The sequence below is a fragment of the Canis lupus genome, chromosome 38 (genome assembly GCF_048164855.1).
Source record: "Canis lupus baileyi chromosome 38, mCanLup2.hap1, whole genome shotgun sequence".
Lineage (NCBI taxonomy): Eukaryota > Metazoa > Chordata > Mammalia > Carnivora > Canidae > Canis > Canis lupus.
This window is the reverse complement of record NC_132875.1, coordinates 6,179,513-6,206,383: the sequence shown is the minus strand read 5'-3', so window position 1 is coordinate 6,206,383 and position 26,871 is coordinate 6,179,513. Positions and strand designations below refer to the sequence as shown.

Genomic DNA, 26,871 nt, shown 5'->3' with positions numbered 1-26,871 from the left:
CCCTGCACTTCAGCAGAGCCCCTGTGCTTGCAGGCCAGCGACAGGGAGTAGATTCTAGAGAAACAAGAGCAGAGAATCCACAGGACTTAGGTAGTGCCTGGTTGGCTGAGAGGCAATAAGTACTGCGGAAGGTTTCAGCATCTGGGCTTTGGAATGAGACTGTCTATAGAATTTGAGCTCTCTCACTAAATAGCTGTATGACCTTGGGCAAGTTTTTTTTTTTTTAAGATTTATTTATTTATTTGAGAGAGAGACAGTGCATGAGCAGGGGGAGGAGCAGAGGGAGCCGGAGAGGGAGAAGAAACCCACTCCCCAGCAGAGCCGGGAGCCAGGCAGGGCTGGATCTCAAGACCCTGAGATAGTGACCCGAGCCAGAGTCGGAGGCTTAACCCACTGTACCCCGCGAGGTGCCCCTGGTGCAGGTGTCTTCACCCAAATCTCAATTTCTTCAAATGCAAAATAATGACAATAATGGTAGCTTCCTCCTAAGGGTTTCTCTGCCCAATTAAAGGTCTTCTAGGTGCTTAGCCTCGTATCTGCGCACATGGAATCGGGCCGGCAGCGTTAGCTGTGCTGGTGAAGGTGGCTGGGAGAGGCAGAAGGGTGGCCCCGTGAGAAATGGAGCCAAGAGCGGCACTTGATTTGGGCAAGTGGGTGGAAATTGCACAGATAAAGAATCCAGGTGCAGAAGAATCTGCTTGTGACAACAGATGATGTTTTTATTTTGGAGCTTATGGAGTTTGAGTTGTCACAGCTCACTTGTACTGATTGTCACGGAGTGCCAGGCCCTATGCTGGCACATTCCATACATTCTCTCTTACATAATTCCCACAGCAGCCCCCTGAGACGAGGATTATTAACACATGGCAAGGCTGAGCGGCTTGCCCAGTTGTTAAGCAGCAGCAGAGCTGAGATTTGAACCCAGGTCTTGGGGTCTCAAGAGGTTGCACACTTTCTTACCACTGTGTACACTGCTTCTTAAAAATCTTGATTGTAGTTAGGAAGTCAATCTGTGTGTGTGTGTGTGTGTGTGTGTGTCACACATATGCGCTTTCAGTGCCAAGACGGTCTTTGGGGGAACATGATGGTTTGCACTGCTTCCTGCCAAGGCAGTGGGCAGCCCCCTCATCTGGGCTCCCTGCGTGTAAACTTGGCCCCGAGACTTGGGGACATCTTTTATGACATGTGCTCTCCTGAGCTCGTGCTCAGGGTTGGTGGCTCCATGCTCACCTCTACCCTGCTCGGATGGTCTCATTCCCAATCTCCTCCCACGTGTGTCATTGGTCTTGAAAGCGCATTAGCATCTCTGAACCTCAGTTTCCCCGTCGGAACAACTCAAGCAGTTATAGAATCGCAGGAAGCATCGAAAGAGATAGATGTTTCTTGAGGAGAGGCGCAGCCTCTGATTTCTCAACATTCCCAGAGCCCGGGCCAGATCTCTGAATGAAAACATGACCCACCGGCTGCAAAGGCTAATCTATATATGGTGCTGGGTCCACCCCTTTGGTTGGATCCTACTGAGATTGCTTCCTTTTCCACTTGTCCTGCTGTCCTGGTTGGTTACCCCGGGTTTTGTGCTTTGGGGATGACTCTGTTTAAACTTTTGGTGTCGGCTAAACCCTAATGGCAGAATTGGGTTACAGCACCGGTGCTGGGTGTTGGGTGTCTGCCCATATATGTGGTGGGGGATGGGGAGGTGGTGGGAGGTGGCAGGTGCAGAGGGACAAGGGGATAGACTGGATCGTATTTCCTCCACAGACTTTCCTTGTAACAGGGAAAGGTGCTCTGAGAACAGGAGGGGCATGAATTTACATGTAGTAAGTGGAACCCATGTTATGGTTGAACCTTAAAGGTCAATGTGATGGTATCAGGAGGTGAGGACATTGGGAGGTGATTAGGTCATGAGGGTGAAGCCTCATGAATGGGATTAATGCCTCATCACGGAGGCCCCAGAGAGCTCCCCATCCCCTCTGCCCTGTGAGGATACGAGAAGTTCGAGACCCCAAAAAAGAGACCCTCACTCTTCAGGACCCAGTTCAAATTCCTCACCCAACCATACCAGCACCTTAAATGGGGATTCCAGCTCCCAGAACTGTGAGAAGTAAATATCTGTTGTTTATAAGACACCCGGGCTGCAGCATTTTGTTACGGCAGCCTGAATAGACAGCAGGGTACAATAAGTTGGCTTTTAACAGGAATTTTCTGTTCTTTTAATAATAACGCGGAGACTTCTAAAATATTTTTCCCCTTATCATTCCAGGTATTGACACTTTCAGTAACCTGCATCTGGGTTTGGCCGCTATTTAATTAAGACTTAGACCTATAAAAATGCACATTTAATACTCAGAGTAAACCCTTGACTTGTTCCCTTTGAAGGTAAACAGGTGAGGTATCTTCTTGAACTCAGAATTCTGAGATAATTAAGATTAGTTGCCATAGAGAGAGAGAGACAGAAAGGCATTAAAATGTATCATATTTTCCATGTTTAGGAAATTCATTTAGTTAAATATTCAAGGCCACAAAATCTACCCAGACCCAGATACCTATTAATCTGCTGTCCACATAGCCTCCAGAGTGATCTTTCTTTGTCAGGAAAGCCTTCTAATTGCTCTGCTCCCCTGCTCACAAACTTTTAATGGCTCACCGTTGTCCTGTGTACAGATCGTGTCCCAGACCCTCAGGACCTGACCCAACCTCCCTTCCCCAGCTCATTTGCTACCTCCTAGCCACATAGGTGCTCGCTGGCACCTGCTGGCACTTGCAGTGTGCCAGGCCTCTCTACATTATTTACCCTTTGGATTCTCTTTCTCATCCTCTCGCGGCTTTGTGAGCTCCTGCTCACTCCTCAGGACCCAGTTTAAATTGCACACCCAGTGTGAAGACTGGGCCTCTTCAGATTCTTCCAGACAGAATTATCCTAGGCTTTCTTGGGCTTTGTACTTTTATGACAATTCTCCTTATAATGTACAATTATACATTTTTCTCACTAGACTGAGAGTGTCTTGGGACCCAGGGACCAACTCATTATATGAATATGTATAATTCCTTATATGAATATAGACCTATTCACATGATATCTAGCTCATAGTAGGCCTGAATCACTCTTGTTAGGGGAAATTAAGTGAATGGCATTACATTGCCAGTTAATAGTATGTGTTATAAAGTGTGATGTCATAAAGGTTTTTTTCAGGGAATGAATGATCTGACCTACTGTTTTCTGTGGTGTTCCATATAAAAGCTCTGCAGTGCTTTGTTGAAGGGGGGTTGTCTTTGCATGCCTGGCTGCAGTCGCGTGAAGCTAATCTAGAGCTTACTGCCACCCCTTTGGTTAAGTAGTAGAAAGGGCAGATGTAGAGGCCACAGAAGAATCACTTCTTTCATGATGCCAATTAGTATCCCATGGACATCTAGACACTCAATGATGAGAGGCATTATAATTTGGTGGTTAAAGTGTGAGCTCCAGGGGCACCTGGGTGGCTCATTCAGTTAAACATCTGCCTTTGGCTCAGGTCTTGATCCCAGGGGCCCCTCGTTGGGCTCCCAGCTTGACAGGAAGCCTTCTTCTCCCTCTCCATCTGCCCACTGCTCCCCCTGCTTGTGCTCTCTCTCTCCCTCTCTGTCAAATACATAAAAATCTTTAATAAAAAAAGATAAAATACGGGTCCTTGGGTGGCTCAGAGGTTTAGCACCTGCCTTTGGCCCAGGGCGTGATCCTGGAGACCCGGGATTGAGTCCTGCATTGGAGTCCCTGCATGGAGCCTGCTTCTCCCTCTGCCTGTGTCTCTGCCTCTTTCTCTCTCTGTGTCTCTTATGAATAAATAAATAAAATCTAAAAAAAAAAAAAAGATAAAATATGGAGTGAGGTGTACACGACTCTCAGCTGTTTGGCAACTTCTTGACTTTGTCTTCATTTTTGTTAGGTGTAAAATGTAGGTAATCACATTATATTCCTGAACTGGGTTTGAGCATAAAGGAAATATTCAGGCCACACACACGGGCACCCAGCATCCAGGAAAGTATTTAACAAAAGGTAGCAACTATTATTTTCCTGCGATTTTGTAATGGTTCTGAGCTACTAATAGAATGTATAACAGGAATACAAAATGGTACACTCATGAAAGTTTCCCCGAAGAAATAGCAACTGCAGTAATAATTACTGATTTGCTGGCAAGTTAGAATATGGTTTATTATTAATAGCTGTTTGAGTACTGTCAGGGGTTAGAGCCAGTCTCAGAAGATTTCCAAAAGAACTACATAACTAAGGTCCTCAGAGGGAAGCTGCTCAGATCCCTAAGGACAGCAAGACCAGCGGATGAGGTTCCCGGACTGAACAGTCCAAGGATGTGTTTGATAAGGCTGGGACACAGCTGCGTGAATTCAGACCTCCAGCATGGCCACACAAAATGTGTGCCATGCAGGCAATCTCTCTGCCCCTAATGCCGGATTGCATGAGACCATCGCCTCCTGTCCTGCCTGGGAAAGCCCCGAAGATGATGAACTTTCTCGAGGCTTTGCATGAAGGCTACAGTGGTGGCTGCCTCTTGATTCTGTCCCGGTCACACCCGTCCCAAAGCTTCTCATGCATTTTGACCATAAGAGTGTGAGCACGTCACCTCTGATGAATACATTTATTAAAAATTGACTCGCGTGTCCTTGGTATTTTCTTGAACATTCCTCCCTTTGATAATACATTACTGAAGCAAAGAGTTGCTTATTTAATGTGCTCTGCTTTTACCATGCTTTGCTTTCTTTTTCTTTTTTAGAGGAAAGAGGTTCCTGCAGTCAAAGTACACCTGGTTGTGAAGCGTGGTAAGGAAAGGATGTGTGTGGGAGTCTGTGAAAGAGGCTGAGGTCTGGGATTGCTAAGGTGTTTTCTGGAGCTTCCAAGAGTGCCCATGGGCTGGCCCTGAGCCCTCGTAAAAGCCACGAGAGACCAGAGCCCCTTCTGAACCTCCAGAAACTTCTCTGGCTGTGAACTCATTCTCTTCCTCCTTCCTTTTGCTTCAACTCCTCTGAAAACCACGTGTGGAGCTGAGGGACAGGCTAACTCAGGGGTGCTGGAATGGAGATCTAGCTGGAAAGAGTCTGGAACCAGAGATTTGGGCCTGAAGTTTAGTCCTGGTGCTTTCTTAAACTCATTGTGCAACCTTGGACAAGCATTTCACTCTCTAGGCTTCTGTTTTACCGTCTGTGAACCAAGGCAGCTGTGTCTTTGGATCTTGGGTTCTGTGAAACTAGGCCAGGGACAAGCAGTGGGACAGGAAACAGCCCCTTCATCTCCTCCCAAAGGGCGCATTTCAGCTGTCCTTTACGAACACCTTGTGCAAGCCAATGATGCATGATTATGAGACTGGTGCAATCTGGAACTGGCAGCCTGGCGGTCTGGGACAGCCAGGAGTCACCAGGAGCAAAGGTGAGATTTAACCTGGAGACAGCAGGGCTCTGAACTTCCCTGGGAGGGGAGTGGAGAGGTGCCCTTCCACAGGGAGCCACCAGCCTGGGAGCACGCTGGAATAGTATATTTGTATGAACTCAAACTTTGGTCTTTGGTCTTGGTGATAAGGAATCCCTCCCCACCCCATAAAACCAAACCAAACCAAAACAATATTTAGAGGATGTGGTGACCTTTATTTAGAGAAATCAAGTGAACTGGACAAATATGAGGACCCTGGTGGAGCAAGAGGGTAAGTTGAGGAATTTTATCACTAAGCAAAACAGGTCCAAATTAGAACAACACAAGTGACAGGACAAAGGATTTGTTTTTTAATTGAAATTAGTTCATGCCCCTGGAGAATAACTCAAACAGTTCAAAAAATGATCACCAAAGAGTACATTTCTCTCCTACTCTCACTCTTTGGTCCCCATTTTACAACCCACCTTTTACAATTTGTGTGTCCTTCCAAAGGTATTCTGGATGTCATCTGCATGTTGCTTTTATATGTAACAATATACTTGAAGATTGTCTTATAACAGCATGTAGATTCATCAATTATTTCAACTTAAATATTTGAGTGCCAACCAAGGGCCAGTTCCTACTGTTCAGGCTCTGAGAGTACAGCAGTAGAAAAGCAAGATCTCACTCCCCAACATTCTAGGGACATGACCAGAAAATAAACAAGTAAATGAAAATTATGTAATATAATGTTAGGTAGTGATAACTGTTGTGAAGAAAAATTTTAAAAGTATGGATGCTTTGATTTAATACTTTATTTAATACCTTTATTTATATTTTTAATTCCAGTATGTTTATTTTTTAACGGTTTTAGATGTAATGCTTATTTATTTTTTATTACGTTTTTAATTTTAATTCCAGTATAGTTAACATATAGTGTCATATTAGTTTCAGGTTTCCAATATAGTGACTCAACGCTTCCATGCATTACTCAGTGCTCATCATGATAAGAGTAATCTTTAATCCCCGTCACCTATTTCTCCCATCCTCTCATCCACCTTCCTTCTGGTAACTAGCAGATTCTCTATAATTAAGAGTCTGTTTCTCCATTTTCTTGGTTTGTCTCTTCCCCCCCCGCCTTTGTTCACTTGTTTTGTTTCTTAAATTCTGTATATGAGTAGTCTTTCTCTTATTTCACTTAGCATTATACTCCCTAGCTTCATTCATGTGTTGCAAATGGTAAGGTTTCATTCTTTTTCTAATGACCAAATAATATTCCTACACACACACACACACACACACACACACACACCATGTCTTATCCATTCATCAATCAATGGGCACTTGGGCTACTTCCATAATTTGGCTATTGTAGATGGTGCTGCTATAAACATAAGGGTGCATGTGTCCTTTTGAATCAGTGTTTTTGTATTCTTTGGTAAATACCTACTAGTGCCATCACTGGATTGTAGGGTATTTCTATTTTTAATTTTTTGAGGAAAATCCATACAGTTTTCCATAATGGCTGCACCAGTTTTCCTTCCCACCAACACTGCATGAGTGTTCATTTTTCTCCACATCCTCACCAACATTTGTTGTTTCTTGTGTTTTTGATTTTAGCCATTCTGACTGGTGTAAGGTGGCATCTTGTAGCTTTGATTTGCATTTTCCTGATGATGAGTGATGTTGAGCATCTTTTCAGTCATGGTCTGTTGGCCATCTGTTTGTTTTCTTTGGGAAAATATCTGTTCATGTCTTCTGTCCATTTTTTAATTGGATTATTTGTTTTTTTGGTTTAATTTGTGTAAATTCTTCCTATATTCTGGCTACTAATCCTTTATCAGATATGTCATTTGCAAATATCTCCTCCCATTCCATAGGTTGTCTTTGCTGTGCAGAAGCTTTTTATTTTGATATAGTCTCAATAGTTTGTTTTTATTTCCCTTGCCTCAGGAGACAGATCTAGAAAAAAATTGCTATGGCTGAAGTCCGAGAGATTATTACCTGTGTTCTCTTCTCGGATTTTCATGGTTTCAGGACTTAGATTTAGGTCTTTAATCCATTTTGAATTTCTTTTTGTGTGTGGTGTAAGAAAGTGGTTCAGCTTCATTCTTTTGCATGTAACTGACCAGTTTCCCCAACAGCATTTATTGAAGAGACCATCCTTTTCCCTTTGCATATTTTTGCCTGTTTTGTTGAAGATTAATTGACCATGTACTCATGGATTTATTTCTGGGTTCTCTATTTTGTTTCATTGATCTATGTGTCAATGTCAGTTTTGAACCAGAACCATACTGGTTTGATTACTACAGCTTTGTAGTATAACTTGAAATCTGGGATGGTGATGCTTTCAGTTTTGTTTTTCAAGATTGCTTTAACTATTGGGGGTCTTTTGTGGTTTTATACAAATTTTAGGATCATTTGTTCTAGTTTTGTGAAAAATGCTGTTGGTATTTTGATAGGGATTGCAGTTAATCTATAGATTGCTTTAGATAGTAGGGACATTTTAATAATATTTGTTCTTCCAATCCATGAGCATGGGTATCTTTCCATTTCTTTGTGTCATCTCCAATTTCTTTCATCATTGTTTTATAGTTTTCAGAGTATAGGTCTTTTACCTCCTTAAACAAGAAGAAGAGTGACCTCACACAAGGGTGGGAGCATGGACAAAGATCACAGGGTGGGAGGTGTATCTGGCCTGTTAGAGGAACAGGAAGGTGTGGCTGGGGAAAAATGAGGTGTAGTTGGAGAGGAAGTCACAGAAGCAGGCAGGGGACACAGCACATAGACCCTAAGACTGTGGTAAGGAATTTGGCTTTTATTCTAAGTGACACATGAAGCTATTGGTGGTTTGGGCAGGAGGGTCATAGCTAATGAATTTTTTAAATAAAGATACTCCTGGCTGCTGTGAGGTGAACACTGTCAAGGGGCAGGAGTGGAATTGAGGGTGACCAGGTGGATGTGGTATTACTCAGGAGGCAGGTGACAGTGGCTTGATCTAACAGATTTATATTCTGGGAATAGAACCTACTGAATGTGGGGTGTGAGAGAAAGGAAACAAAATAATTCTGAGATTCTTGATCTGAATGGGTGAATGTTTTGTATTTACTCAAATGAGGAGCCATAGAGATGGAGGGGCTAATGTGGTGATTGCCATTTTCTGGCTCAGATGTGTTAAGCTCAGGATGCCTATTTTATGCCCCAATGCCAACATTTAGAAGGCAATAGGATATATGAATCTGGAAGGCATGGCTTATATTAGCACTGGAGATAAGGAATTTGGGTGTCATCAGGTGATATTTTAACCCCTGGGCCCTGAGAAGCATCAGAGATTGAATGCAGACAAAGAATGTAGGGAGAAGGCCAGGACCAATTCCAGGGTTCCTCTAACATTTAGACGTTGGAAAGAGGAGGAAGGATCAGCAAAAGAGACTGAGGGGGGACAGCCAGGGAGGAAGGAGAAAAACATAAGAATGTGTGATCCTGGAAACTGAGCAAGCATTGAAAGTTTTGGCTAAATCTCCCATTTTTTTTCGTGTCGGTACTGCATTCCATTGTACGGCTGGGTCTTAGCTTATTTAACTAGTTCTTTCTCCAGTGGCATTTAGCTGGTCTTAGTCTTCTGCGAGTAAACAATGTCATAGTAAATGAGCTGGACTTCATCAGTAGTTCTGGGGAAGGCAATCATAGGGAACTGGTTAAAGTCCTCTGGCCTTGAGGCAGAATGACTAGCACTGGCTTGTGGAGAGCACCATTTTCACACATGTAAATGAATATTAGGGAGTCAGAGTTTAAGAGTAGGAAAGACCTTTTGAAACCACTAGTCCTAGCCACTGCTTCTATGGGAAGAAAAACCAAACTTGTTCAAAGTCATCTGGCTCTTTTTTTTTTTTTAATTTATTTTTTATTGGTGTTCAATTTACTAACATACAGAATAACCCCCAGTGCCCGTCACCCATTCACTCCCACCCCCCGCCCTCCTCCCCTTCCACCACCCCTAGTTCGTTTCCCAGAGTTAGCAGTCTTTACGTTCTGTCTCCCTTTCTGATATTTCCCACATCTGGCTCTTTGACGCGGCTGATGTTAGGACACAAACTCTTGACTCTCTCAGTCCACGTTTGGCAGAATTGCCTGTTGCATGCGAAGGCATTTCAACTCCCTCAAATTGATCAACTCCCTCAATTCCCTCAAATTGGCTGGGATGCAGGATGTCAATATAGCTTGATTGAAGGCAGTGAGGTGTAGATGAGTTAGCAAAGATTTGGGGCCAAACCAACCTGGACTGAATCCTGTTTCCAGCTTTTACGAGATGTGTATCAGGGTCCTTGACTCTGAACATTGGTCTTTGTCGAGTGGCGATATCACCTATCACAGCTGATGTGGTGGTGTAGGCCCCCTGCCCCACCCTGTGTGGTGCAGACAGGAAGTGAGAACTCCCTTACCCCCAACCTGCTTCTTCTTCCTTCCAGTGCCGTTGTTATGAGAAGCAACTTGGAAAGTTCCTCCTAAACCTTGAAGGAAGCAAAGAGCTCAGAAAGCAAACCAAAAGCAGTATTCTGTGGGGATGTGTGTAGTTTAAAGTTCTGTTCTGAAAGTAACGTCCTACCTCAAATGTCTGTAAGTAAATCATGAATATATTAGACCCATCACTCTGGGAAGATATGTGGTAATAAGACTGAGAACAATTAAGGAAAACAGAAATCCTTTGATCATCTTATTTTTTGAAAGGTTTATTTATTTATTTGAGAGAGATAGAGATAGAGATAGATAGATAGATAGATAGATAGATAGATAGATAGATAGAGAGAAGGGGCAGGGGAGAAAATCTCAAGCAGACTCCCTGCCGAGTAGGGCTTGATCCCACGACCCCTGAGATCATGACCTGAGCCCAAACCAAGAGTTGGACACTTAACCAACTGAGCCGCCCAGACACCTCAGTCTTTATTTTAAAATAAAACCCCTGTTTATTCTGAGTATGAAAACTTTTTTTCCCTGATTATGATGCTTTTGGCAAAAACATAGAAAATACAGAAAAGTATGAAGAAGAAAGTAAAAGGAATGCATAATTCCATTACCACTATTCACTTTTGGATGAGCTTTCAGTCTTTTTTCTATGCAGGTTTGGCCATGGGCTGCTCGAATGTCCCTTCACTAGAGAGCTGGTGAGGTCCTTTGGAACTTGCCTCGGCATTTGAGCCAAAGTCCTAGTTTTCTAGAGCTGGCTCCAGCTGGTGCCTAAGCAAGGCTGTGCCACAACTGCCTGGCTGTTTTTCAGGCAGTTTCTCCTCAGATGGCTGTTAGCTTTTTATTTGCTTTGGGACATATGAAAGTTCTACGTTTTTATGTAGACTGATGGAATAATTTTTTCCTTTTTTGACTTCTCCCAGTGCTTTTATGCCTGAAAAAAATCTTTCATTGTCCAGAGACCAGGCAAATCTTTTAACTACATTTTCTCCTTTTATTAATAGTTTTATTTTTTAAGTCTTTAATCTGTCCAAAATTTATTTTGTTTTACAGTGCCAGGTGAAGGATCTAGATAGATCTCTTCTTAAATAGTTTTCCTAGCACCACGTATTGCTTGACCAAAGGCAAGCTTTGGTCACCTGCTTTAATGTCCATTTCGTTACTCAGAGAGGATGAAGGAAATCCTACTTCACAGGGCTAGGTTGAAGAAAAAAGAGGTGATGAATATGAAAGCATTTTATAAATGCTCTAGAAATGTTAGTTTTTGCTGTTGTTCTTAAGTGAGAAAATCAGGTGTGAATCCTTGTTTGGTGTAGTCTTGTCCCAATCCACTTATGAGGACAACCCCAACAGGGCTGGCCCCTCAGATCCCCACAAACCAAAGGCTATCAGACACACAGAGAGGTTTTAGGATGCCACAGAGGAGTTCAAATATAAGCTGTTCATAGCAAGTACAGTTCAAAGGTGCATATGTTTATGGGTGAGGAGTGAAGGAGAATTTAGAATCTCTAAATGGGGTGGGGGTGGTGATCCATCAGGGAAAGTGGCCAAAGCCTTTCATGAGTAGACAGTATCTGATGAGGGGAAACACTTAATTATTTGTCTCTGAGTCCTAAAGGACAACAGAAAGGGTGGGATTTGAGGAATGATGAGAGACACATGGCCTGGCATGGTAAGAGGGAGAGTTTACCAGGCATGCTGTTGTTTTGGAGCTGGCTCAGGGGCTGGTTGAAGTCAGGCTCAGAAGGGTGAGTTGGACTGTGCTGTTGTGGCATGGCCATGATTTCAACTCTTCCTTTAGTCAAGAAGAGAGATGTCTTATTTCTCTTTAGAGGGAGATGCAAAGACGGTTTGCTGGCAGATAGAGCCAACTCATAACCACCGAGGAGAGAATAGCTGAAGATCTAACATTACAAGGAAGGCTCTCAAGATTTAACCATTTCACCTCCAATTATTTACTGACTTGTTTTTCTTCTTTCCTCTCTTTAAATCTACAAGCATGTTTAAAATGTGTTTAACAAGGGGGGGCTACAGGAGGTCTGGAGCCTGATGGAACCCGTAGAAGTATACTGTGCCTAAGAAATGGTAGAAGAGAGAAGTATGGAAGATGGAAATTAAGATGAAATACATTCTTTAGGAATTCTGTCTCCTTCATTTTTGATTTAGGGAGTTCAGTACAGAGGGCAGGGCACAGTGGGGGTGCAAAATGTACCGGTTGGTTGAGTTAGGGAGGGCACAGACTAGAGAAATACCCTTTGGTTAACCAAGAGTTAACATGGTGCTCTTGAAGAGTAATCGGTGGTGGCTGAGTTATGGTAATGCTGCACATTCCTTGCTAAGTGCACATTTCCTGTGCAGGACGTGGATTTGATGGGGCCTTTTCGAAGTAGGTGACTTAGGTGGTTCTTTTTATTGGGGGGCAAATCCAGATAATTTGGTCTGGCTGTGGAACCTAACTTCCCATCATTCCTCATCATGGGGCCTTCTTCCTAGATGCATTCCCCAAATCTAAGTAGACTCCTCAGATTCTACCTCCATACCTTTGTGTATGCTGCTCCTTGCAAAGGCTTCACACTCTCCTCTCCCCTCTCCTGAGATCCTACTCTCCTCCAAGACCCAAATAGAGCTTCTTTTCTAAAGCTGCCTTGAAACCCTTCCAACTTTCTTCCTTCCTCTGCACTCTCCCCTTTCCCCCTGTCTGGATTCCTTCTCTCACTGTTACTGTGTTTGTAATTTATTCACACTCATATACTCTGATGTAAAGTTAGTGTTTTATATGAATATATTCAAATGCCCATTTAGATAGAGGTGCCTGGGTGGCTCAGTTGGTTAAGCGTCTGACTTTTTTTTTTTTTTAGATTTGTTTATTTGAGAGAGAGAGAGAGAAAGAGAGAGAGCAAGCACAAGTGAGTGCAGGTGGGGGGAGGGGCAGACAAGAGAGGAAGAGAGAGAACTCTTAAGCAGACTCCCTGCTGAGTGTAGAGCCTGACACAGGGATCTAACCCAGGACCCTGAGATCATGATCTGAGAGCTGAAATCAAGAGTCAGACACCTAACCAAAGGAGCCACCCAGGTGCCTCAAGTGTTCAACTCTTGATTTCGGCTCAGGTCATGATCTCAGGTTGTGAAATTGAATCCCATGTCAGACTCTGCACTGGGCATGGAGCCTGCTTAAGATTCTCTCTCTCCCTTTTCCTCCCTGCTCCAAAATCTCCAACTAGATGTTTCTTATTGTCTGAGACCTAGTTATATATTTCCTTACTACCTCCCTCACCTCCCCACCACCATAGTGCTTTGATCAATCTGGCCCCAGACCAGGTACCCAACAGTTATTTGATAATTTGATGATTTCAGAAGATTCCATGATGCTCATCTCTAGGTAAATTCTCTTTGTGATGCTAACATGGCAGGAACAAAGGCAATCCTTGATTCAGCTTCAGCACACTGAGTTTACTGTCAAGGGGAGCAAAATAGTTGCTGTGAGGGTACATAAGCAGCCCTCACAGCAGTGTTCCTCCTTCTGAATTCTACTGGCAAGTCTGGCTTCATGGATGAAAAGCAAAGGAGGCATGACCCAGCCCTTTGTGTGCAGGCCAAGTGTGGGAGACAATGAACACATTGATGACTGGAAGACAGTGTGGTAAATATGATAGGAGTATATAGGGAGGGTTATGGGAGCCTAGAGAGAGGGCTTCAAAATGAGGTTGGGGTAGGTGCTCAGGGAGGACTTTCTGGAGGATGCATTGCTTAACCCAAATCTAGGAGTGGAAGAGAGGGAGGAAAATATTTTGTTCACCATCACAGTCCAAGTCAGGAAAGGGTGTGTGGGGAAATGTAGAAAGGGAACTTTTCTAAGATAAAGTTATTTTACAAAGAAGCAGCATTGGGAAATCAAGGGAATTTAATTACAACTGCCTCACGAGCAGGGTTTGAAAAGGAGTGGGAGGCTCATGGAAACCTTAATTGCTGAGAAAAGTTAAGAGGAGAAATATGACAGAAGTAATAGGTCTGTATGTATGTCATGTCTGATTTGTCATTTTTCTAGACAGGCACTCTGCCTCCTGCCTTCTTCTAGGTTAGAGAAAAAAAGATCCTTCAGCTGCTGAGGTGAAGATACCATTTAGGATGCAGAAATGGGACTTGGAAGTACTCCTGATTCCTTTTAGGGAAGAAAAGGTCCATCTCGGGTTACCTCATTGCTAAGAAGAATAATAAGCATTTGTTCAGTGATAATAATGTGTGAGGTGCCTGAAAGAGCCCTGAATCAGGCTAAATAATTTCTTCCTTCCTTTAGAAAATAAAAAACAGCTTGCCTGATTTCTCTTCCAATTTATTCTTGTGGTTTTCCATTCCTTTGGAAATCCAGGAGGATGCTTATTTTATGAGCTTTTGTAGACCAGCCCTTCTACATTCAGAGAGGGTGTCCTTGTGTGCATTAAGCCGGGTCTTTAAGATTAATGCAATATGCAGGAAAATGTGATAAATGATACGGCATTAGCAACTTTTAGTTTGTAAAGTGGCTGCATGTTGAAGGCATCTGGAAAAATTGTGGATCGCAGCACCACCAAAGCATAAGTAACAGATGTCAAGGCAGAGGAGTGGCCAACTGAGAAGGATGAAACTAAACCCTCTGGGTTGTCCACACAGGTATTGTTAGAGAGAAGGAAGGGTGTAAGGATGTTTCAGCATAGAAGGGCTAGAGGAAACAAGTCTGTTGGCACAAAAAAAAAAAAAAAAAAAAAAAAAGGAGAGAGAGAGAGAGAGAATCAATGTGGCTGAGAAAAAAAGAGGCTCCACACACAGGTAGAAGGGTAGATTAGCTCTCCTCCAAGGTTCTGCCCAACTCAAACTTTTTTTTTTTTTAATTTATTTTTTATTGGTGTTCAATTTACTAACATACAGAATAACACCCAGTGCCCGTCACCCATTCACTCCCACCCCCCGCCCTCCTCCCCTTCTACCACCCCTAGTTCGTTTCCCAGAGTTAGCAGTCTTTACGTTCTGTCTCCCTTTCTGATATTTCCCACACATTTCTTCTCCCTTCCCTTATATTCCCTTTCACTATTATTTATATTCCCCAAATGAATGAGAACATATAATGTTTGTCCTTCTCCGACTGACTTACTTCACTCAGCATAATACCCTCCAGTTCCATCCACGTTGAAGCAAATGGTGGGTATTTGTCATTTCTAATAGCTGAGTAATATTCCATTGTATACATAAACCACATCTTCTTTATCCATTCATCTTTCGCCCAACTCAAACTTTGATTTCATGACTCTCTGAAAAAGGACTTAAAGAGGATTTTTTTCATAGACTCTAATATCTCATAGGCCAATATAATTATAATTATATAATTATATATAATTAGCATATTAATATATTTGGTTTATATATAAAATTTATAAATTATAACTATTAAAGCTCAGGAAAATTATGTATATAATTATATATTATACTAATATATAGAATATACAAATATACATTTAAGGTATATACATAAATAATTATCTAAACATAATTGTATAATATGTATAGTTTTCTTGAGCTTTAACGTTTTACATTTGTGTAGTATTTTACACTTTGTGGGGACTTAATCTCACAGACTCTATTAGTTATCTGTGGCCACAATGATGCCATGTGACAAAGAACCATGCAATCTCAGTGCCACACAACAATGAGTGTTTATTGCTCATGTGTATGGAGGTTTGCTCGGTGGCTCTGTGGGCCTTCTAGGCTTGCTCATATAGCTGGACATCTGCTGGCTGTCAGTTGATCTAGGATGGCCTCGAGCTGAGGTGACTTGGGTGACTCAGCCTTGATCCATGTCTCCTATCTTTGAACAAACTAACCCAGACATGTCCTCAGGTGGCAGAAGAGGTGATAGAAGAGGCACAAGAGAGCAAGCAGAAACATGCAAGTCCTCGTATACTCATAGACCAGCTGGAGGAAGTCACAGGGATGAGCTCAGGGCCAAGGTATGGGGAAATGTGCCCCTTCCTTTTGGTTCGAGCAGTTGCAATGTCACCTGGTAAAGGCTGTAGATATCGGTGAAATTATAGCAACCTACCACAGAGATATTGCCTCACTTAATCCTTACAATGTAATCCTTTACCCTTGAAGACTGGTATTATTTCTGCTCTTACAGCTTAAGACATGGGCACCAAAGAGTTCAACATGGACCAGAGGAACTGGAATATTGGTTCTCCTGTTATAAAATCAAGGCACTTTTTATTGTTCCACACTATGCTTAATGAAGAACATGAATTCCAGGAGTTTTGTCAGAGACTTCCTAGAGGTAGGTTGGTCAAGTAAAGTGTGTGGCCCTCAATGTTGTATGAGTTGGAGAATACACAAACTTTTACTTATCTATTCTTATCATTCTATATAAAATGATATTTTAATAAAATAATATATCCAAGGAATTTACTAGTTATCTAAGAAGTAGTTTATTTGTAACTAGTTGGTTGCTTTGTATATTTGTCAGAGTAGGCGAAATGTTGGAACTAAGTACCCCTAAGTCTTAGTGATGTGGTAAAAAAGTTTATTTCTTGCTCATAATGGTCAGAACTCGGGCACGTGGCCACATCTAATAATAAAGAAGGCTAGTCAATATAATTTAACTGTCTGGAGAAAAGAGGATATTTGTAAACACTTAGCAAGATTCAAAGGAATGGAGTCTTTGTTTTGCAGGAAGGCTCAGAGGTATGTAGTAGGTGATGGGAGGTATAGCAGAGAAAGATGGAAAAGAGAAACGAACCATAGCTTCAGACTTTATCCAAGGAAATGTGTGGACCCTTGAATCTAAGACATTATGCACAATTATACTCTCCAGTCAGTAAGATGACCCTTATGAATTAGGAATTTAAGAATTTAAATTTGATTATGTCACTCCTCTGCTTAAAAGCCTTCAATGTCTATGTTAAGAATAAGGGTTAATGTGTGTTACACAGTCTCTCAAAATGTATCCTCTAACTGTCCAACCTTATCTACTGCATGTTCCCATCTGCCCTTATTTTCTTAACTACCATGGTCGTTTTTACTTGCCTTAAATGTGAGGATCTCTCATCTGTAGACCATTAATCATGCCTTTTCTCCCATCTGTTCAGAATTTTCTTTTCTGAAACTCACTTCTCAATCTTTCTTTTTCTGGCTAAGACTTACTCCTTTGTCAGTCCTCAGCTTAAAAATCACACCCTCCTAATGAGAGATAGGTCCAAGATTAAGATATTGGTCTTCACAGATCCAAGAAACTCAGAGAACATCAAACAGGATAAATACCAAAACACAAACATAGCATTCAAACTACAGCTAAGAAAAAAAAGACACACTGCATTTAGATAACAGCTCCAACAGCCTTTTGTTAGAAAGTCTACAAGCAAGAAGCCAGTGGAGTAGCATTCTTAAATTGCTGAAAGAAAAAAAAAGGTCAGCCCAGAATTACATACCCAGGAGAAACATCTTTTGAAAATGAGAGAGAAATAAAAAAAATATATTTTTAAAATTTTATTCATTCATGAGACACACACACACGCACACACAAAAGCAGAGACACAGGCAGAGGGAGAAGCAGGCTCCATGCAGGGGGCCCGACGTGGGACTCAATCCCAGGTCTCCAGGATCATGCCCTGGGCCGAAGGCAGGTGCTAAACTGCTGAGCCACCCAGGGATCCCTGAGAAATAAAAATCTTATCATACAAACAAAAACTGAAAGAACTTACTTCCAGCAGACCAAGGAATACAAGAAATGCTAAAGTTCTTCAGGCAAATAAAAATGATACCAGACAGACTCCTGGATCTACACAAAGAAATAAAAAGCACTGAAAATGGAACAAATGAGGATAAGTTTAAATATGTTATTTCTTAAAATATTTTTCTGCCTTGTTTTCTCCTGGGATTCCAAATACATGCGTATTAGCCTGCTCAATATTGTCCCACAGTTCTTGTGTACCCTATTCTTATTTTTTTAAACTCTTTTCTTCTTTGGATTTCAGTTTGGGTAATTTCTATAGACCTATCTTTAAATTTATTTATTCTTTCCCTGACTATTTCAAGTCTACCGATGTGCGTACTGGAAGCATTCTTTATGTCTGTGACCATGGTTTTTATTTCTAGAATTTCCATTTGATTCTTTTTTACACTTTCCTCTCTTGATGGAAGTTACCTATCTCTCATCATGCATGTTTCCCATCTTGTCCATGAGAGCCTTTTAACATAGTTATCATATTTATTTAAAGTTCCCTATTTGATAGTTCTGACATCTATATCATATCTGAGTCTAGTTCTGTTGATTGCTTTGCCTCTTGACAATGTTTTTGTTGTTCTTGTTTCCTTGTATACCTTGTAATTTTTTGATGAAAATCAGACATCTGTTTAGGCTCTCAGAGACTGAGTTAAATGGTTGTTACACCTGGCAGTGGGCATGTCTTTCCAATTCTTAGCATTTAGTGTGGGGGATCGAGCCTACCTACTTAGGAGTGGACCAGTTTAGGCCTTGTTGTTGCTATGGTTACTTTTAGTAGAACACAGTTTTTAAATTCCTCTGGTGTTTAGGCTGGTTTGCTAGAATGTATTTTTCCTCCAATGTCTGCTCTATCCTTGGATGTACATCTTCTCTTTGCACTGTGCTTCTGTGGTGGTCTCTCACCATGCTTTTGCACCTCTTTCAGCAGTAGAGTGCTATCACTAGTTGCTAGATGCTTGCTAGCCTGGTGGTTGGGAGGCATTCTCGGGTGTTCTGATTAAGCCTCAGTTTTCTAGCATCTCTAGATCTTGGGAATGTCCTTTACCTCTAGCTGTAGCTCTGGATCCAGAACATATTCCTGCTCCTTCCCAAGGCTATAGTTTGCCCCTCCACTCCCACCTCCTTTCCCCCAGCTACAATAGCTTTTTCACCAGTGTCCTAAGAGTGACAGGGTGTTGCCATTTCACCAATATTTCAAGGCTAAATTTAATAGGGGATAAGATCCAGGTGGAATTTCCCGCCTGGATGCATGTCCCAGAGCGGCTGCTACTTCTTTTTCCCAGTCCATAGGACGCTACATGAAGACTTGTGTCCTATTCCCAATCTTTTTGGTGTATACTTAATGATATCTGTGGAGGAAACCCCACAAGAGGGTGTGAATTTGCCTTTGTCTATGTCCCCAAGAGTTCTATAGTCTTTTGCTGGCCTAAGCTCAGCCTTTAGCAATTTGTTAAAATTTTTAGGTGAATTATTCTTCTCTGGGTCCACTGGCATTGGCCCCAGATAATTAAGTGCTTGTATTTATCTCCCTCTGAAGGTGCCTATAGTTTCCTTGGATTAGGGGGTAGCTGGTTGTCCTTCAAGATGGACAATTTTTCAAGAAAAGTTGTGAATTTGCAGATTGTCCAAACTTTTTTGGGTGTAAGGGTAGGAGTGATGTTCCTTCCAGTTATCTACATCCTAAGTGGGAAGCTAACACATAATTCTTAAAACGTTTGCTTTTCAATTTTTCCATTTTACGAGAGTGTAGGACAGTATTTATTATAGTATCATTTCCAGACCATCTGTATCAGAATGAAAAGCTTATTAAAAATGCTGATTCTGAAGCCAGCTCCAGGCTTATAAATCTGAAAATCTAAGGGGCATTCATCTTACTAAGATCCTCAGGTAATTCTCATGCATTTTGAAATTTGAGAATTGTTGAATTCAAAGTTAGCCATGAAGATTTATTGGCAGTTATAACATACCAGGCATATCACAAAGATTATCTTATTTAGATCTCATGGCAAACCTATGATAGAAGTACTTTTGTCATCCTCTTTATAGACTATGCAGCTGGGGCCCAAAGAGGTTAATTAGCTTTTCCAAGGTAACACAGCTGGGTTGTGGCAGGGGCCAGATTTGAACTCAAATAGTCTAATTCTAAAGCCCAAGATCTTTCTAAAAATTGAGATACAATTCACATCTCCATGTTTTAAACGGTACAGTGGTTTTTATTATAATCACAAAGATTATAAAATCATCACCACTATCTAATTCCATATTTTATTTTCATCACCCCCCAAAGAGAAATTTGGTACCTGCTAGCAGTGGCTCCTCATTCCCCATTCCTCCAGCTCCTGGCCACCACAAATTTACTGTCTCTATGGATTTGTCTTTTCAGGGCATTTCATGCAAATGCAATCATACACTATGTGGCCTTTTGTGTCTGGTCTCTCTTTTTTTTTTTTTAATTTATATATTCATGAGAGGCACAGACAGAGGGAGAAGCAGGCTCCATGCCAGGAGCCGGACGAAGGACTTGATCCTGGGACTCCAGGATCACGCCCTGGCCCAAAGGCGGGCGCTAAACCACTGAGCCACCCAGGGATCCTCTTGTGCCTGGCTTCTTTCACTCAGTAAAGTCAGAAACCTTAACCACTGTGTCAGAAAATTAGAAATGGGATTGTATCTGCTTAGACAAAAAGGACCAACACCTGGCAGCTTGCTGGTGCAGGAAGAGACAGGATCCCAGGAAACAGACAAAGATCCCATTCAATTTAATGAAGACTAATAAAGACCACATGTGTGCCAGGGGGAGTGGTTTCAGCACCCAGGGAGCAGGGTATCTGGGTTGTGGTCTGGAGTGCAGGGTGGGGTGTCCACTGCCTGTTCTGGCAGTGGGTGGCTGCATTTCCTGCAGGCTTCAGATACCAGGAGCAGCAGGAGAAGCCCAGGGGCACTGAGGAGGCTACGGGCATTTGAATTTTGTCCCCGCGGACATGTCTGCAGAAGCCCCAAGTCTATCACCCTGGGAAGCTGGGCAGTGGTGCACAGCTCTGGGCTGGAGAAGCGGCCCCCCATGCAAACTCAAGTTCCCCAAGCCTCAAGAAATGGTGGAGGAGCTGCAGAAATGCCTTTGTCAGGAGGTTTGGTTGAAAGTCCTCATGCTTTGCAAAAGTTTGTGGGTTTGGTTTGTTAGTAAATGTTGAAATGAAGAACTGGCGTTAAAATGGAAAACAATTTGAGCACCTCCTGAGAGCAGAATCTAGAGAGGGGTACTCCGTATTGGTGCACATCGGAATCATCCCTAAGTATGAGAAAAATAGATTTCTGGGTTTCACCCCTGGGAAATTCTGGCTCTGGGGTCTAACCAGGGCCTCAAGTCCTGTGATGCTGAGAGGCATCCTCAGGTGATGGTGATGTAACTGGCCGAGGACAAGCTGGCAAGCACAGCTGGAGGATAATAATTCTCTACTTTTAATGTGCATGTGAATCATCTGAAGATCTTATTAAAATTCAGAATCTAATTCAGCAGGTCGGGGATGGGGCCAGAGAGTCTGCATTTCTGAGAACCACCCGGGTGCTGATTTGCTATTTTGGGAACCCCCCTTTTGTATGGCAGGGCTGTAGGGGACACCCGGGTAAGGATAGAAAGCCCTGGTTCTCATTTAGGGTGCCTTCTGTCAAGGGCAGCAAGTCCTGCATACAGCTGATTTTAAGCCAAGGCCAAGTGGTCTGTCCCAGTAAAGACCCGAATACATTACACATGGAGACACCTCTCTCCCCCCAGGCATCACTGCATGTTCATAATGGGATGTCCAGAAAAAAAATGTAAAAATGTAAAAATGTAAAAAAAAATGTGTAGCAAGAGAGGAAAGGGTACTTCATATTTGACACATATTTCCATCCCAAATGGTTAACATCTTCAGAAAAAATATGGAAGCTAAAGAGGTAAGCCCTAATTTTCCAGAAAATTCACTGATGTGGAAAACTTCATTTCCTGGTAATGCGGGGTAAATCTGTGTTTTGTTGGGTGCTCCATATGTTGGTGGTCATGAATTGTTCCGTTTTATTATCCTCATTAACAGGGATAATGCTTGCTTTGTAACAATCATCATCACCATCTGGAGCCTGGAAAACCATAGTTTGAGGCTCAGGTAGAAAGAGGAGACTGTCTTGATGGGAGTCTGAGCTCACTCATTTCCCTGCTGCCCCCAACCCTCTTTGCATCCAGGGCCTTGGCTGCCCAGGCACAGAAGAGCCACACGGACAGATGTGATGCTAGTTCTGGTTCAAGAGAAAACAGAGACAAAGCAAAACAGAACGAAACTCAGAGACTGCAGGGAACATTGGGCTTTGACTTGGCTGTTTAATTTCATTTTAATCTTAACAGGTATTCATCAGGTGGCTTTCCACATGTGTTCCCCTCACAGCCCTGGTGACCTTTAACTATGCCAGGACGGTGTGACAAGCTGGCTGATATGACTGTCACCACTCTTCCAGCTCTTGGGGTGAATTGGATTTGAGCACCTGAGTGTCTTTGTGCTTCACAGAGGGTTGTCTTGTTGGGAGGAGGTGGCTAGAGGGTCAAGGCCTGGTAACCATAGCAACCATGCACACCTGCCCTTGTGGGTTCTTGAAGACGCACCTCCAGACCTTTCCCAGACCTATCTTTTCAAGCTTTCCCAAACTGTTAGCAGCACTCTGGGAGTGGCTCAGCCCTAACATGTGGGGGCCAGTTCAGGAGCACTGACCTGTCTTCTTGGTACCTTAAACAGTTAGTGCCCCACAGGGAAGAGGAGGAGTTAGAAGAACTGGGGAAGTGATGAGAACAACATGAGCAAAAGCTGGCCAAGGAAATAAAGCACCTGCTTTTGATCACTAAAAACAAGATAAAATGCTCACGTTAGAGAATGCACTCAATCTGCTGTAAGGAATTACACCTAAAAGTTTCCTGGAGGCAGGTAGGTAAGTGAGTCAGAGATGGTTTTCTAGAGAAGGTGAAGCTCCAGCAGGTTTTAGGTGAGGGTCGGGGAGGCAGAAAGGGACAAAACTCTTGGCGGAAAAAGGGAGGGGATGTTAGTAGTTCTTCCATAGGGGCTGTGTATTGTTTCAGGGGCACAGACGGGGTGGGTACTGTGAGCCTGAGCAAATGCAATGGGGGTTTTGGGTGCCATATGGCTGTGGTTTGAGGGCCTGATCCATCATCATAAGCAGCCAGTTCCAGAGTGGGCAGACAATAAAGCAGAAATCAGGCTTCCCCAGGTTCTGTCTTCCCTGAACTTTCCAGCCTTTCTCCCCACTGTGAAGACTCCCCCCTCCTCACACTCCCCCTCCCCAGTGGCCTATTCCTCGCATGTGGCTTCTAAAGCATCAGTGCCATCCCATCAATTGGTACCAGATTGAAAAGAGGTTGAGACCAGATGTTGACACTGTGCTGAAGCTTAGAACATCATTGGGGGTCAGCCAAGTCAACTCTTTGTGGTTTCTTGACCGTTTCTCTGCTGGCATGTGGACATTCGCTATGAATAGCAAATGTTTACACCAAAGAAGTGCATTCTAGGAGGATGTGCCTTCTAGCTGACCTTCGCTTCACCTCCCCCTGTCATCTCCTAGAAATGAGGGCTTATTGTTGGAGATGGAGCCAACAGTTATGTCTTGAGTATGAGGAATATTTCACCACATGGGGAGGGGGGGCAAATAGTGATGTTTCCCATCACAGTTATTATTATTTTTTTAATTTTTATTTATTTATGATAGAGAGAGAGAGAGAGAGAGAGAGAGAGGCAGAGACACAGGCAGAGGGAGAAGCAGGCTTCATGCACCGGGAGCCCGATGTGGGATTCGATCCCGGGTCTCCAGGATTGCGCCCTGGGCCAAAGGCAGGCGCCAAACCGCTGCGCCACCCAGGGATCCCACCATCACAGTTATTATAGGATGGAAGGGATAGAAATATGCAGTCCGAAAAAAAAAAAAAAAGAAATATGCAGTCTGATTTGCACTGTCTGTTCTTCGGGGAATGTACATACAATATTAGACCTACCCCATGTTGCATTTGGTACTGATTTTGTGAGCTCATGATCCCGTTCTCTGTAGACAGAAGGTGACACTGAGACTTCCTCACGGATCCTGTGCAACTGTCCTGTAACTTACTGGGTGACCTTGCACTTGGGTTCAGTTGGGTGAACTTACTGGGTAAGCTGGTTTCCTCAGCTGTCAAATAAGAGTGGGGATAGTTAGACTAGATGATGATCAATGTCCCTTCCAGGGACGTTCCATCCCTAACCCTCTGTGACTTGCCTGGGTGCTAGGCAAGGCTCAAATTCTAATCACTGACATGTCCATGAGCCCTTTCCATCATAGATGTTAGCTCTGTCCTCTGTGTCTCTGGGTGAAAAGTGATACATTTTTTGTAGGGACCATGGGCACGTGTCCAGTTGCATACCTGGAATGTGCAAGGCCATGAAGTGTCCAGAGCTAAGTATGAGAGGTAGTAAAGCAATTCTCTGAAAGCAATGATAATTTATAGCCAGTAAAATTAAGTGCAGCTATGTTTAAAGAAAGATAAAATACCTGTCTTAAAGCAGTGGTTCTCAAAGTGTGGTTCCTGGACCAGCACCATCTCAAGCATTGCTTGAGAGCTTATTAGAAATACAGATTCTTTGGCATCACTCATACCTGAAGAATCAGAAATTGGACCCAGCCATCTCCATGTGATTCTGATGTATGTTGAAGTTTGAGAACCACTGGTCTAAACACACAAAGATTATTCTATTATGGAAAAAGAGGTCTGGGGGAGGACCACCCTGGGCTGATAGAATGTCACCACGAACCTTAAACTGATCACCCACCTGTTTTACCAGACCTGGTTCTGAATGACTTTGGTTTGCCTTGAAAGATAAATTCCATTTTCAAAGCAAAAAGACCAAGTATAATTTGGTTCATCTATTGAAAAGAATTCCTAAATAGGGATTCTAAAAATATTTTGAGCAACTGACACCATTGTTGGGCTGTGTCCTTCCTAATGTGAGGTACTGCTCACATGAACGTATATAGTCTTTGGTGCATTTGTTTAAAAATTAACCTCATTTGGGCGCCTGGGTGGCTCAGTTAGTTGGGCATCTGCCTTCTGCTCAGGTCATGATCCCAGGGTCCTGAGACTGAGTCCCACATTGGGCTCCTTGTTCAGTGGGGAGCCTGCTTCTCCCTCTCCTGCTGCCTGCTGCTCCCCCTGCTTGTGCGTACTCTCTGTCAAAAAAATAAATAAAATCTTAAAAAAAATTAATCTCATTAATTCATGGTCCTATATCCTATCAGTACAGTAACATAAGGTCATATCTTGTGGTCCTTCTGTACCCCCCTCATAACATTGCTGATCCCTGGGTAAGCTTTCAATGAATAATGATTGGATTAAACTGATGACTTCATAGAGACCAAAGCAAGATAAAAATCAAGAATCAAACTCTGATCTGGATAACCAAATCAATGTAAAAACGTTTCTGAATCTCAAACCTTTGGTTCTCAGTAGTAGAGGTTGTTTTTTGTTGTTTGTTTTTTTCCCTTTTTCAATAATAGTTTGGGTTGTGTTGTTTTGAGCAGTGGACTGAGCGTTGGGACCCAGATTAAAAGCTCTGCCTTCACAAAAGACATGAAGAGAAATCTCACAGAGGAAGACATAGACATGGCCAACATGCATATGAGAAAATGCTCTGCATCACTTGCCATCAGGGAAATACAAATCAAAACCACAATGAGATACCACCTCACACCGGTGAGAATGGGGCAAATTAACAAGGCAGGAAACAACAAATGTTGGAGGGGATGCGGAGAAAAGGGAACCCTCTTACACTGTTGGTGGGAATGTGAACTGGTGCAGCCACTCTGGAAAACTGTGTGGAGGTTCCTCAAAGAGTTAAAAATAGACCTGCCCTACGACCCAGCAATTGCACTATTGGGGATTTACCCCAAAGATACAGATGCAGTGAAACGCCGGGACACCTGCACCCCGATGTTTCTAGCAGCAATGGCCACGATAGCCAAACTGTGGAAGGAGCCTCGGTGTCCAACGAAAGATGAATGGATAAAGAAGATGTGGTTTATGTATACAATGGAATATTACTCAGCTATTAGAAATGACAAATACCCACCATTTGCTTCAACGTGGATGGAACTGGAGGGTATTATGCTGAGTGAAGTAAGTCAGTCGGAGAAGGACAAACATTATATGTTCTCATTCATTTGGGGAATATAAATAATAGTGAAAGGGAATATAAGGAAAGGGAGAAGAAATGTGTGGGAAATATCAGAAAGGGAGACAGAACGTAAAGACTGCTAACTCTGGGAAACGAACTAGGGGTGGTAGAAGGGGAGGAGGGCGGGGGGTGGGAGTGAATGGGTGACGGGCACTGGGGGTTATTCTGTATGTTAGTAAATTGAACACCAATAAAAAATTAAAAAAAAAAAAAAAGCTCTGCCTTCAGGATTAGGCAAGGCACTCACTTTGCATCTCATTTCCCTTCCCAATAGGCAAGGGGTTTTTACAAATCTTGCCCAAGGATTGGACAAGAGCTGGTCTATGAGTCTGTCTTTTCTAGAGGGGATGGATGTGTATGCAGGGCCTCCGCATTAAGAGAATGGGCACATTCTCAGTGGCATCGCTAGAGGACATCAGGTACCTGCCCTCGACCCCATACTCCTTCAGATGTGACTACTTTCCATCGATCTGTGTGTGGGAGAATCACGGGGTGAGTTTGAGGACAGAATAACACAGTGAGTTTTCATCTCTAACCTAACTGAGAAGCCTGGGTGGTTTAGAAAATTGGAATAACTTCCTTTCATTTTCACATAGAGCTGTGGTTTCCAAGAGAAAATATCAATGTTTTTGACCAATTCCTAATTCACAAAGACTGGAAAAACCATGCCCTATTTGCTTAGCCCCTGTGCCGTGGGCCAGACTAAAGAATTGCCTGCTTATGCAGGCAGACAGCAAAGTTGCTTCTAGATCAGACTGCCTGGCTGCTGCTGATCAGATCAAATCAACAACATCTAATGGGCTCCTTCCAGGGCCAGTGCAGGGTAGCCCAGAAGACACAGGGCTGGCTTGGCTGACCCCGCAGGTCGTCTACTCACCCTTCATTCCCTGTTTGATTTCATTTCAATCATAGATTGCCTCCCCCAAAGACCTCTTGTATATGGCAGAGTAACTTTTTTGGTGTTTAAACCTCAGCTATTTGGGGGTTTTCCATTATATACAGTTGCATCTAATCCCAACTGATACAGGTGGTCCCTT

The 26,871-nt window shown here is 42.9% G+C and overlaps 1 long non-coding RNA gene across 31 annotated transcripts in view; it reads left to right on the top strand.

Moving 5' to 3' along the window:
* The window catches only part of LOC140626990 (uncharacterized), a 70,468-nt gene that overhangs the window by 13,359 nt on the left and 30,238 nt on the right, over positions 1-26,871 (top strand). For 21 of the 31 annotated variants that reach the window (XR_012025959.1, XR_012025963.1, XR_012025960.1 and 18 more), the window contains 6 exons: positions 4,764-4,809; positions 9,862-10,009; positions 15,725-15,834; positions 16,005-16,154; positions 25,182-25,776; positions 26,109-26,326. This is a non-coding gene — a long non-coding RNA (uncharacterized lncRNA). Of the gene's footprint in view, positions 1-4,763; positions 4,810-5,289; positions 5,414-9,861; positions 10,010-15,724; positions 15,835-16,004; positions 16,155-22,360; positions 22,547-25,181; positions 25,777-26,108; positions 26,327-26,871 lie in introns of all 31 variants that reach the window. The other 10 variants (XR_012025956.1, XR_012025947.1, XR_012025962.1 and 7 more) reach the window with 9 other exon arrangements.